We start from the raw sequence: 14764 nt of genomic DNA on the forward strand, positions 1-14764 counted from the left end.
TTATCAGACACGCACTATAACCTGATGCATCACATGCCAACATCTGCTCTGTCTTGGTGTTGTAATGAACAAGGGAGCTTTGCTTGCTAAGCTGTCCACGTATTGATCACATGCAATTTTTTGCTTCTTGATTCACATCCTTTTCACATCCCGTTTCAATAAATGATGTAATGGTTTGAGGCTGGCAAATTTCTGCAGATGTACTGTGGAGAGCATTCTACCAGGCTGCATCACTGTCTGCTATGGGGGGAGGGTGGTGCCTACCGCACAGGATCAAAGTAAGCTGCAGAGAGTTGTAAACTTAGTCAGCTCCATCATGGGCACTAGCCTTCGTAGTATCCAGGACATCTTCAAGAAGCAGTGGCTCACAAAGGCCACCATTAAAGACCCCAATCACCCAAGACATGCCCTCTTCTCATTGCTACCATCACAATGGAGGTACAGAAGCCTGAAGGCACACACTCAGTGAGTCAGGAACAGCTTCTTCCCCCCTCCATCTGATTTCAGAATGGACACTGAACCCATGAACACCACCTCACCACTTTTTTATTTCTTATTTTTTAACTACTTACTTAATGTAGGTATTTTATATTGAGAGAGTACTAATTTATTTATTTATTTCAAAGGAAATTGCTTGTAGTTTCGTGCAGATGGGGTTCGTCAGCCCCATCTAGGAGCGGTGCCTCAGGGAGGTGGCATCCATCATTAAAGGCCTCCCTCACCCAGGACATGCCCTCTTCTTATTGGCAGCTCATCTAGGGGAAGGAAAACTCTGATCTCAAACCTCTGCTGCCTTGCAGCTAAACCCACTCATGGGGAAGTTCTTCGGGAGTAAACCCCGAGAGGAAAATCCGGTGCTGAAGTCCATAAGGCAGAGGTACATTGAGTTCAATGATGACTAGCATATCCTGTGATCCTGCTGGCGCCAGACTGTATCAGCCTCTGTCGATCCTTTGTGTTTATCGGATGTGCAGTGAGGGGGAGCTTGCTACATGGAGAACAGCTGGCTCTCCATATCGTACTGCCCAGGCTTGCGTATCTAGACAGTTAGGACACAATATTCATGGTCCACTCTGACCGACAGAGGCCTCAGACTCAGATGCATGCAGTATACAACCCTAAGATTTGTCTTCCCACAGACAGCCACGAAACAAAGAAACAAAAACATAGAACCCATCCAAAGAAAAACATCAGACCTCCAATGTACAAAAAATGAACAAACCATGCAAACAGCAAAAAATGAGTGAAAGACACAGAATATTAAAAAACAAACCACATTCATCAAAACAGTCCAGGCATGTTCAGCTCAGCTCAGTTCAGTTCAATCTAGCGCTGTTTCGTTCGTTGACTACAGGCCGCCCCGATCAAAATCGCACAAAATAGCAACAAATAAGGAGCAACCAGAAACCAGAGACACATCATAACGTGAACTACAGGATCCCATCCACTTTTGATTAAACTTTGCCCAAGACTCGAGACTCCGGCGCCATATTCCGGCAGTGTCAAGCGAGAGGGCAAGAGAACGCAGTCATATTCCTCTGGGAGTGGCGGGCGAGAGCGTGACAGAGACCGATCACATGCAGGTAGATGGCACTGAACACCTGCTCTCCTCTTCACTTAGCGGTACAGCGCGGAGTAGCACCTCCGGCCCTTCAAGTCACGTTACTGCAGCAACCACACAACCCCGATTTACCCTGACATAATCACAGGAAAATTTACAATGACCAATTAACCTACCTGGTACACCTTTGAACTGTGGGAGGAAACCCAAGCACCCGGGGAAAACAAACACATTCTATGGGGCGGCTGGACAGAGACTCCTTACAGAATGGTGCCGGGATTGAACGCTAAGCTCCAGAATGCCATAAACAGTAATAGCGTCATGTTAACCATGGTGCTTTCTTCACTGGTTACAGAAATTAACTTCCAAACCAAGACACAAGATTTCTCCCTCTATAGATGCGCAATTGCTTTGCTTCACATTGCTCTCATGTACTCTCTAGACTCATCCATCGTCAGGATGTTTACTGCCTCAATGCTCACAGCTGTCAATATCATTATCATCGTTATGTGCCGTGTTGTATTGACGCGGGCGATCACGGCCTTTGCACGTTCTTTGCAAATTTCTCGACAGAAGTGGTTTGCCATTGCTGCCTTCTGGGCAGTGTCTTTACAACACAGGTGACCTCAGCCATTATCAATACTCTTCAGAGATTGTCCGGCTGGCATCAGTGGTCGCGTAACCAGGACTTGTGATATGCACCAGCTGCTCACACGACCATCCACCCTGTGACCCTGATCCAGTGGGGGGGGGGGGGTTGCTAAGCAAGCACTACACCTTGCCCAAGGGTGACCTGCAGGCTAGCGGAGGGAAGGAGCGGGAAGGAGCACCTTATACCTCCTCTGATAAAGACGTATCTCCACCCTGCCACCAACATATTATCTAAATAGAGAACTTACATGTTAAGGTATTACGCACTGTAGCTTGAAAAATCTTGGGAAATCTCTTGCTCTGTTGGGTAATCTTGTGTATTGTTAGAAATCTTTGTGTCTTTTAATGATCAAGTATTATTTGGAATTGGAATTGAAGTTGGCTTATTATTGTCACATGTACCGAGGTTCATACTGTTCATACAGGTCAGATCATTACACAGTTAATTGAGGCAGAACAAGGTAAAACAATAACATGTAAAAGCTACAGAGAAAGTGCAATAAGGTGCAAGATCATCCTACCTGATGGCATGAATATCGATTTCTCCTTCAAGTAAAAAATTTCCCTCCCCCTTCCCCTCTTCTTCTGTTCCCCACTCTGGTCTCTTACCTCGTCTCACCTGCCTCTCACCTCACAACCTCCTCAGGTCCCCTCCTCCTCCCCTTTCTCCTATTGTCCACTCTCCTCTCCTATCAGATTCCTTCATCTCCAGCTCTTTATCTTTCCTACTCACCTGGCTTCACCTATCACCTTCTAGCTCTCCTCCTTCCCTCCCCCCACCTTTTTATTCTGGCGTCTTGCCCCTTCCTTTTCAGTCCTGAAGGAGGGTGTTCTCCAGGATTGCTACCCATGCCACATGCTAGTGAGGCTAGAAACAGTAAGATAATGCAGCTAAATACGTGGCTAAGGAGATGGTGCAGGAGGGAGGGCTTCGTGTTTCTAGACAATTGGGCTTTGTTCCAGGGAAGGTGGGACCTGTTCCGACGGGACAGTTTGCATCTGAACTGGAGGGGGACTAACATCCTTGCAGGTAGGTTTGCTAGTGCGGCTCAGGGCGGGGGGTTTAAATTAAATTTGCAGGGGGAGGGGAACCAAAGTGTTAGAGCAGATAGTGAGGTGGAGGAGGATAAAGATCATACAAGGACTGCATGTATGGACAGTAATCAAAGCTTTGTACGTGATAGAAATGTTCTCAGGTGCATCTATTTCAACGCAAGGAGTATTGTAGGTAAAGCAGATGAGATTAGGCACGTGGGATTACGACATTATTGCTATTAGTGAGACTTGTTTGCAGGAGGGGCAGGACTGACAGTTTAATGTTCCAGGGTTCCGTTGTTTCAGATGTGACGGGGGGGAGGGATGAAAGGGGGAGGAGTGGCATTACTAGTCAGGGAGAATATCACAGCTGTGCATAGACAGGACAGCCCAGAGGGCTTGTCTACAGAGGCCATATGGGTGGGGCTGAGGAACGGGAAAGGTGTGACCACACTAATAGGGTTGTATTATAGACCGCCCAATAGTCAGAGGGAATTGGAGGAGCAAATCTGTAGAGAGATAGCAGACCGATGTAAGAAACAGAAAGGTGTAATAGTAGGGGATTTTAACTTTCCACATATTGACTGGGACTCCCACACTATGAAAGGGTTAGATGGTGTGGAGTTTGTCAAATGTGTTCAGGAAAGTTTTCTAAATCAATATATAGAGGTACCAACGAGAGAGGATGCAATACTTGATCTCCTATTAGGGAACCAAACAGGTCAGGTGACAGAAGTATGTGTAGGCGAACATTTTGGGTCCAGTGACCATAATGTCATTAGTTTCAAGTTAATTATGGGTAAGGATAGGTCTGGTCCTCGAGTTAAGGTTCTAAATTGGAGAAGGGCCAATTTTGAGGAAATGAGAAAGGATCTAGGAAGAGTGGATTGGGATAAGTTGTTTTCTGGCAAGGATGTGTTCAGTAAGTGGAAGGCATTCAAAGGCGAAATTCTGAGAGTGCAGTTTGCATGGTCCTGCCAGGATTAAAGGCAAAGTTAACAGGAGTAGGGAACCTTGGTTTTCAAGGGATATTAGTGATCTGGTTAAGAAAAAGAGAGAGGTGTATAGCAGGTAGAGGCAACAAGGAACAAATGAGGTACTTGAAGGGTATAGAAAACGTAAGAAAATACTAAAGAAGGAAATCAGGAAAGCAAAAAGAAGACATGAGGTTGCTTTGGCAGATAATGTGAAGGTAAACCCGAAGGATTTCTACAAGTATATTAAGAGTAAAAGGATAGTAAGGGACAAAATTGGTCCCCTAGAAGATCAAAGTGGTCGTCTATGTGTGGAGCCTCATGAGATGGGGGGGGATCTTAAACAATTTTTTTGCATCAGTATTTACTCAGGAAACTGGCATAGCGCATATGGAAGGAAGGGAAACAAGCAGTAGTGTCATGGAACCTATAGAGATTAAAGAGGAGGAGGGGCTTGCTGCCTTACAGCAAATAAAGGTAGATAAATCCCCTGGGCCTGACATGATATTTCCTCAGACCTTGAGAGAGACTAGTGTAGAAATTGCAGGGGCCCTGGCAGAAATATTTAAAATGTCCTTAGCCATGGGTATGGTGCTGAAGAATTGGAGGGTATCTCATGTTGTTCCATTGTTTAAAAAAGACTCCAAAAGTAAACCAGGTAATTACAGGCCAGTGAGCCTGACATCAGTAGTAGGTAAATTATTAGAAGGTGTTCTGAGAGATCAGATATACAAGTACTTGGATAGCCGAGGGCTGATTAAGGATAGTCAGCATGGCTTTGTGCGTGGTAGATCGCGTTTAACGAATCTTGTAGAGTTTTTTGGAGAGGTTACCAAGAAAGTAGATGGAGGAAAGGCTGTGGATGTTGTCTACATGGACTTTAGTAAGGCCTTTGACAAGGTCCCACATGGGAGGTTAGTTCAGAAGGTTCAGATACTACGTATCCATGGAGAGGTTGTAAACTGGATTCAAAATTGGCTGTGTGGGAGAAGACAGAGAGTGGTAGTGGATGATTGCTTATCAGACTGGAGGCCTGTGACTAGTGGTGTGCCTCAGGGATCTGTGCTGGGACCATTGTTGTTTGCTGTCTATATCAATGATCTAGATAATAATGTTGTAAATTGGATCAGCAAGCTTGCTGATGACACTAAGATTGGAGGCATTGTGGACAGCTAGGAAGGCTTTCAAAGCTTGCAGAGGGATCTGGACCAACTGGAAAAATGGGCCAGAAAATGGCAGATGGAATTTAATGCAGACAAGTGTGAGGTGTTGCATTTTGGAAGGACAAATCAAGGTAGGACATACACAGTAAATGGTAGGGCACTGAGGAGTGCAGCGGAACAAAGAGATCTGGGAGTTCAGATACATAATTCCCTGAAAGTGGCTTCACAGGTGGACAGGATTGTAAAGAAGGCTTTTAGCATCCTGGCATTCATAAATCAAAGTATTGAGTATGGGAGCTGGGATGTTATGGGGAGGTTGTACAGACATTGGTGAGGCCAAATTTGGAGTATTGTGTGCAGTTCTGGTCACCTAACTATAGGAAGGATATCAGTAAGATTGAAAGAGTGCAGAGAAGATTTACTAGGATGTTGCCAGGTCTGCAGGAGTTGAGTTGCAGGGAAAGATTGAACAGGTTAGGACTTTATTCCTTAGAGCGTAGAAGAGTGAAGGGAGATTTGATAGAGGTTTACAAAATTATGAGGGGTATAGACAGGGTAAATATGAATAGGCTCTTTCCACTTAGATTAGGAGAGATAAATACAAGAGGACATGGTTTTAGGGTGAAAGGGGAAAGTTTTAGGGGGAACATTAGGGGGAACTTCACTCAGAGTGGTGGGAGTGTGGAACGAGCTGCCATCTGACCTGGTAAATGCGGGCTCATTCTTAAGTTTTAAGAATAAATTGGATAGATACATGGATGGGAGAGGTCTGGAGGGTTATGGACTGGATGCAGGTCAATGGGACTAGCGGAATAATGTTTCGGCACGGACTATAAGGGCTGAATGGCCTGTTTTCTGTGCTGTAGTGTTCTATGGTTCTCTGGTTCTATGGTTGGCTTGAAACGTCAACTGTTTATTCATTTCCATAGATGCTGCCTGACCGACTGAGTTCCTCCAGCATTCTGAGTGTGTTGCTTTAGACTTCCAACAACTGCAAACTTTCTGGTGTTTCTACCAAGTCAGATTTTGGGGTCGAGAGTCCATTGTATTGTACTGGGGAACTATTCAATAGTCCTATAACAGTGCAGTAGAAGCTTGTGCTTGCTGATACTTGCATTTAGCTTTTTGTATCTGCTGCCCAGTGCGAAGAGAGATCAGAAAGAATAACCGGGATGGGTAGGCGTCCTTGATCTGTTGAAGGCTTTACTGAGGAAGCAAAAAATACAGACAGAGTCCATGGAGGAGAGGCTGCTTTCCATGATGTGGTGAGCTGCCCCTGCAACTCCCTGCAGTCACGAGCAAAGCAGTTACCATGCCAAGCTGTGATGAATCCAGATAAGATGATTCAGAATTCAGTTTTGTGTGTAAGCCAGTTCTGTGCAAACTTTTGATCCTGCTGACTCTCCTTTAAAAGCTTGCAAAATGGTGACTGGGCACTGTTTGTTGTCAACAGTTTGTTTCCACAGAAGTATATGTTTCTGTCTGCCGTCGGCACTACCTGACCTGCTCACTCCGGTCAACTTTCACAGGAACATCATTTTGTTCTATTCCATCTTGTTCTTTCTCAACTTGACTCTTTGTAGCAAATGCAAACTAGTCTGAACTTACAATAGAACGACTTCGCCTCTGGTGTGATGGAAAAATGTGTGCTGTACCAGCATCCCGGTCATCTTCAAGGAGCGATGTCTTAATCATTTCAGTCACCTCTTCAAAAAACACAAATCTAGGAGATCATTTCCCATGCACAAAGACATGCAGATGATCCTTAATCAGTCCTTGCCTGTCAAAATGCAAATAATTCCTATCCCCCAGAGGCCCTTCCAATAACCTTCCCACCACTGACGTAAGGATCATTGGAGTATAGTTCTTCAGAATCAGAATCAGGTTTTAATATCACCGGCACAGGTCGTGAAATTTGTTGATTTAGCATTAAGTCCTGCTGAAGGTTCTCAGCCCAAAATGACGACTGTACTCTTTTCTATAGATGCTGCCTGGCCTGTGGAGTTCCTCCAGCATTTTGTGTGTGTTGCTTGGATTTCCAGCGTCTGCAGATCTTCTCTTGTTTGTAACTTGCATTAACTTAGAGTCATGGTGTACCTCTGCTGTATTTCTTTAATAACACCATAGAATTAGCTGCTCTCGGTCTTCTGGTATATTACCTGTGGTAAACAAAGATATAAGGATAGGAAGGAAGAAGATTTTGATGGTGGAAGGTTGTATCTTGGAATGAAGGCCTGTGTCTAGTGGTGTTCCCCAGGACTCACCGTTAGGCCCATTGCTATTTATCATTTCAATGCAAACTCCCTCTCCCAATCAAAACAGCCATGCAGCTGACTAACACAAGTTAAAAACCGTTCAGCAACAGTCTCTTGCTCCAAGTAAGTGGCATGGTGTCCCAAATAAATGAAAGGAGTCCCAGTTATTTTCTCGATTTTTTCTTTGTTCTTTAAGAATTGTCCCAAATAAGCGGCTGCCCTGATTAACTGATGGCTCAAATAACTGGAATCCACTGTAAAATCAACAAAAGGAGATCTGCAGATGCTGGATAGAAACCTAGAAAACCTACAGCACAATACAGGCCCTTCGGCCCACAAAGCTGTGCAGAACATGTCCTTACCTTAGAAATTACCTAGGGTTACCCATAGCCCTCTATTTTTCTAAGCTCCATGTACCTATCCAGGAGTCTCTTAAAAGACCCTATCGTATCTGCCTCCACCACTGTCGCCTGGCAGCCCATTCCACGCATTCACCACTCTGCGTAAAAAAACTTACCCCTGACATCTCCCCTGTACCTTAAAATTATGCCCTCTCGTGCTAGTCATTTCAGCCCTGGGAAAAAGCCTCTGACTATCCACACGATCAATGCCTCTCATCAAAGTAATACACACAACTCGCTGGAAGAACTCAGCAGGCCAGGTAGCATCTATGGAAAAGAGTAAACAATCGACGTTTAGTGCCGAAACATCAACTGTTTACTCTTTTCCATAGATGTTGCCTGGCCTGCTGAGTTCCTCCAGCATTTCGTGTGAATCCACTGCAGATAAACTGCACATAACATGTGTGCATATATATCAAAGTAAATCAAAGCAACATTTCAGTAGAAAACAGTCTGATGTGGGAAAATGGTCAGAGAATTTCCTTTCATTTCTGCTTGAAATGTGATTTTAAAAGGCATTAATTACCTACACGACCCTTGAAATTGTGCGTGTAAGTGATTTTTTAATGGCATGAATATGACTGAGGCTGATCTTCAAAAGTGTGGAGCAGAGACTTTTTTGAGTGAAATATTTTCAGCCACTTTTGATTTCTTTCCCATGGCCGCGGAATTTGACCAACAAGTGTTCCGGCTCATTGGTGGACTACAGGGGTGTTTATGCCTCTACACCATCCTCCACCACTACTTTATCATCTCCTGTTAGAATGTGGACACTCCTATGCCGAGCACCACTTGATGGACATACGATCAATCTGTGTATATAACCTCCCTTCTGTATCTTATATTTTTATTGTCGTGTTCTTTATACTATGTTTTTTTCCTGTGCTGCGTCAGATTCAGAGTAGTAATTACTTTGTTCTCCTTTACACTTGTGTGCCGGAAATGACATCGAACAATCTTGGATCCTGAATCTGAAGGAGTATTGTGAAGCAAAGAAGTGATAGAGTTGGGACCCACTCGAAACTGGGATGTGAGCTTCAAAAGTCTGTGGGTGAGTTATGAATGAAGCAGATAAATTGCAGAAAAATAATATTTACTTCCATTAGTTATGGAAACTTGCCAAAGTCAGTTTCTGGAGGGCTAATATATATACTGTAAGCAATACTACGATTATTTAAAGAAAGACTAATTATCATTTAATACCTTCAGTTATTTTTCCTCAGCGCCTATCATTTCCCCTCACTGTTTGAGGAGCGTTTGACATACGGTATCAGGCGATAACGTAAAAGGAATGTTTGATGGCTCTGGGCCTGTATCCTTCAGTTTAGAAGAATGAGGAGCTGTTTCATTGAAACCAATTGAATATTGAAAGACGTAGGTAGCATGATTGTGGACAGGATATTTCCTATGGAGAGTCTATCACCAGAGGGCACAGCCTCAGAGTAGAGGGGTGTCCCTTTAGAACAGAGATGAGGAGGAATATCTTTAGCCAGAGGGCGGTGAATCTGCGGAGTTTGTTGCCACAAACAGCTGCAGAGTTCAGGTCATTAGGCATACTTATAGGATATTGATAGGTTATTGATTAGTAAAGCTGTCAAACGTTACTAGGAGAAGGCAGAAGTATGGAGTTGGGAGAGATAATACAGTATATCAGCCATGATGCAATGATAGAGCAGACTCGATGGATCAAACAGCCTAATTCTACTCTTCTGCCTCATGGTCTTAAGGTCTTAGGTCTAATATCAAAATCAATTCACTGCATTTCATTGCTCCAATCCCATGTCACATTTAGTCTGATCAGGAAGACGGTGGAGAAACAGGGGACTCTGGCATCTGGGATTGGAAGGGCAACTAAAAAGACTTGAGAAAGCCTGAGAGAGAGGTCAGAGAGCCCAGGATCAGGCAAGATGGAGTTCAAAGGCACGAGCCAATCAGGTGATCTGATACTGAGGACTGATATTGAAGAACATCCAATTTCTGCAATACTGATACTAGTATTGGTATCTGTTTATTATTGTCATATGTAGCAAGATACTGCGAAGAACTTCATTTTGCAAGCATATATTTTCAAAGCATAAATACATTGAGGTCGTACAAGGGAAAAGAAATAACAGAATATCATCAGACATTGTTAGTGATTCTCCAAGTCTTGGAATTTAATTTTATAAGATTCAAGATTTAAGAACGTTTAATGTCATTTCCAGTACACAGGTGTGAAGGAGAATGAAATAATTGTTATTCCAGGTCCAATACAGCACAAAAAAAAACAGAAAGATAAAGGACACAATAAGAATGCTAAACAAAGTCATGCATTGTGGGATTGCACTGACAACTCATCAGAAGAGCATCACACTCGATTTGAATGATTGCACAACTCTGCCTCAGTAACTCCATAGATGGATATTATGATCCTTAACATCCCTTCTGATCTGCTGTCCTGAGTTCTGAGGAGATTTCTTTGGGTCTCCTCTATCAACCTCTCCTGTTGGCCTTCTGCTCCTTCTTTCCACTTCTGGGAACAAAGTCTGCAATTTTCAACAAAAAGCAAGGGAACAACGATAGTGATGGCTCATAGCTCCAGTGACACCATTTAGTTATGACCACCGTATACGTTCTCCCTGTAACAATACGGGTTTCCTCCCACATCCCAGAAATGTGTGGATTCAAAGTTCAAAGTAAATTTGTTACCATATTATGTACATGTCACCATACACACCTTTGAGATTAAATTTCTTGCAGGCATTCAGATTAGAACAAAGAAATACAATAGAATCAATGAAAAACTACACACAAACAGTGACTAAAATCCAACGTGCAAAAGAAGAAAACAAAAAATATGCAAACAAAAGTAATTAGATAATTAAGTAAATAATACAGAGAAGATGAGCTGCAGAATTCTTGAAAGTGAGTCCATAGGTTAACTGACCACTGTAAAATGTGCCTTCTGTAGGTGAGTGTTGGGATCTGGATGAGGATGATGAAAATGTGGGGAGAATAAATGACATTTGTGTAAATGAAAGCATAACAATCGCTGTGCATTCAGTGACCAAAGGGCCTGTGCTTGGTTAAAGCTCTAATCAGGTCATATTCACAATAATAATAAAGGCATCCGTTAGTCGTGCGAGACCATGGATCTGCGCCTGGAAAGTCTTCGCTCTCCAGGGTGCAGGCCTGGGCAAGGTTGTATGGAAGACCAGCAGCTGCCCATGCTGCAAGTCTCCCCTCTCCACGACACCGATGTTGTCCAAGGGAAGGGCATTAGCACCCATACAGCTTGGCACCAGTGTCGTCGCAGAGCAATATGTGATTAAGTGCCTTGCTCAAGGACAACACATGTTGCCTCGGCTGGGGCTCGAACTCACGACCTTCAGGTAGCTAGTCCAATGCCTTAGCCACTTGGCCACGTGCCCACACAATAGATGCCTCATAAAAATCCAAGCCTCAAAATCCTTTTCCCTCCACCTCCCTTCTTCTGTTCCCTACTCTGGCCTTTCATCTCTTCTTACCTGCCCATCACTTCGCCTGGGACCCTTCCTCCTTCCCTTTCTCCTATGGTCCACTCTTCTCTCCTATCAGACTCCTTCATCTCCAACCCTTTACCTTTCCCACCCACCCAGTTTCACCCATCACCTTCTCATTTGCCTCCTTCCCCCCCCTACCTTTTTTATTCAGACGTCTTCCTCTTCCTTTCCAGTCCTGATGACAGGTCTCACCCTGGACCTTCGACTGTTTGTTCATTTCCATAGATGCCACCTGACCTGCTGAGTTCCTCCAGCATTTTTATGTGTGCTGCTCAAAGTTTGTCTGTTCTGACTTTCCACTCTTATCTCACCAGATAAGAGGGAACTCAGCCTTGGGATATGTTAATATTTGCTTGCACATTATTTGAGCCTGAGGCATTGAGAATTCCTTTCAGTTCGGATGCAGCAACCAATTAGTGGCAGGATCACAATCACATTTACAAAGCGTGTATGATTTCAGGTCACGCTCACAAACTGAAGCCAAAAACATAGCTCTGGTTTTGGTTTAGGAAGCCTTTAATCACCTTGAATTGGTGTCAAATACAATCATTTGAAGTTTAGTGAAGGGTTGGCTGTAACTGAACTAGAACTTTCTCTATTTCATTATTCTGTGATTTACACTCAATATATTGACTCGACATGGTCATAATACTTCCCTTGTAATGGAATATGACTGGAGCAAATGCAATTTTACTAGCAATGTGCACCACAATAACCTCTGCTCCATTTTACTTGTCTTGTAAAACTATAAAACCATAAGACTATAAGTCGTAAATTTAGTCAGCTCTATCTTGGGTACTAGCCTGCAAGGTACCCAGGACATCTTCAAGGAGCAGTGTCTCAGAAAGGCAGCGTCCATTATTCAGGACTCCCAGCACCCAGGGCATGTCCTTCCTTCATTGTTACCATCAGGTAGGAGGTACAGAAGCTTGAAGGTACTCACTCAGCGATTCAGGAACAGCTTCTCCCCTTCTGCCATCTGATTCCTAAATGGACATTGAACGTGTGAGCACTACCTCACTTCTTTAATATATAAATTATTTCTGTTTTTGCATGACATTTAATCTATATACATATATGGTATAACTTCTTTCAGTCAATCCTGACGAAGGGTCTCGGCCTGAAACGTCGACTGTACCTCTTCCTAGAGATGCTACCTGGCCTGCTGCGTTCACCAGCAACTTTGATGTGTGTTGCTTGAATTTCCAGCATCTGCAGATTTCCTCGTGTTTACATATACGGTAATTGATTTACTTATTTGCTTATCTTTCTTCTTCTATATTATGTATTGCATTGAACTGCTGCTGCTAAGTTAACAAATTTCATGACACATGCCGGTGATAATAAACCTGATTCTGATATAGGAGCAGAATTAGGCCATCCACCCCATCGGGTCTACTGCTCCGTTCAATGTTGGCTGATTTATTATCCTTCGCAACCCCATTCTTCTGCCTTTTCTGTGTAATCTTTGTTACCCTTCCTAATCAGAAAGGTATTAAAGGAATGGAATAAGGCATGTTGGATCTGCACCGTACCACCCAGCTACGAATGGCTTGGTGGAAAGGTTTGTCCAGAGTCTGAAGCACGCACTGCAAACATTGTCAGCAGAACACGTTACATTAACTCTGAGCCAAAAGCTCGCCGTTCTCCTCCTTGCATATCATACTGCAACACACTCCACAACCAACAAGTCACAAGCTATGCTGTTCCTGGGTTATCCATTGCATTTGCACTTGGATCTGCTCAAACCCAATCTCAGAAGGAGTATGCAGGTCAAAGAGCTGAGACAAATTGAGGGCTCCTCAAGTTAGGAGGTTCAATGTTTCACTCCTGAAATAGCAGTCCTGCCGAGGGACTACAGGGGTAATCAAAAGTGGGTGCGTACTTGGAAAGATTAAGGACAGAACTGGACCTCTCTCCTACACAGTGGAGACTGCATCTGATATCATCTGGAGACAACATATCCATCAGTTGAGGAGAGCAGAGTCAATTGTTAGAGAAGAACGGTGTGCAAGCTGTCAGAGCCACTTCCTGCAGTCCCAAAGTCAACTCCTACAACCACACGCAGGAGGCCCCAGAACTTGAGATTGTTTCACAGCCACAAGTCTCACCTGCAAGCAGAGTAAACATTGTTGTCAGGAAAAACGTTATCCTACAAGAGTAAGAAATCCTCCACAGAAGTTAAACCTTTAGGCCTGAATGGGACATGTTAAAAGTTTACTATGCTGTGAATGTCTGTATATAGTAGATGCATTTTACAGTATACTGGGTATATAGTTGAGACACATTCTCTATTGAGTTGAAGTTTATAACTAAGCAGGGAGAAGATGTGTATTTAACTTTCAGTGATATTTGAATAATATTATAAATATATTGTCTGATTAAGCATTCTTTGTTCATTTACATAATTCATTATGGGTTATATGTAAAAATCACTGAATTGCATACATCATGACGCTATCACATGTGATACGTGCATGCCTCGTTTAAAGTAAAAAGTGAACTAGGTCTCATCTCTCAGCTCTCTTGTTTTCCTTTCTATTTGTTATATATTTTTGGAGTTGCAATGCTTTTATGCACTGAGTTGCTGCTCTTCAGGTTCGTCTGGAGATCCAAGATGGAGCAGGTCAGACGGACCGTCATGCACAAGTCCCTGGACAATGGGGGCAAGAACGTCCCCAATGTCGCCCTCACCATGATGGCCAGCTTCGTGTGTGGCTGCATGAGGTTGTGTGCAGGACCCAGATACGTGGGCACCAAGTACCACTACATGCCCAGGTTCTACCTGTCACCTTGGCTATGAAGGATGGGTCTGGCCCCACTCCCGCGCAACGCCCCAGTCACCTGGTCGTTGCTGCCATACCTGTCCCTCGTAGAAAAGTTCTTCCAGGAGAACGCCTTTGACCACAGGGCAGTGGTCCGCACGTAATGTCCTGCAGGCACTGCAGGAGAAGGACGTGATGGACACAGTGGGGTGGTTCCCTGAGCAGACCGTCCAGTTCATCTGGAAAATTGCCTGAGCGCCAGACCTCACCAACAGGGACCAGGACCTCGCCTGGCTGGCGGTGAGAGGGGTCCTCCCAGTCAGATCCCTGAGTTGCTGCCACTAGAACGGCAGATTAAATATTTGCATTAACGAGCAGTTGTACAGCTGTACCAAATGAAGTGGCCACCAAATGTATGGAAGGGAATAAGCAATTGAT

At 43.9% G+C, this 14764-nt stretch overlaps 1 long non-coding RNA gene across 1 annotated transcript in view; it reads right to left on the minus strand.

The window, feature by feature from the left end:
- Window positions 1-7458: 7458 nt before the first annotated feature.
- LOC134337416 (uncharacterized) overlaps window positions 7459-14764 on the minus strand; it is a 33914-nt gene continuing 26608 nt past the window's right edge. The window contains exon 3 of the long non-coding RNA XR_010015985.1: window positions 7459-7543. This is a non-coding gene — a long non-coding RNA (uncharacterized LOC134337416). The remainder of the gene's footprint in view (window positions 7544-14764) is intronic.

Source organism: Mobula hypostoma, chromosome 24 (genome assembly GCF_963921235.1).
Source record: "Mobula hypostoma chromosome 24, sMobHyp1.1, whole genome shotgun sequence".
Classification (NCBI taxonomy): Eukaryota; Metazoa; Chordata; class Chondrichthyes; order Myliobatiformes; family Myliobatidae; genus Mobula; species Mobula hypostoma.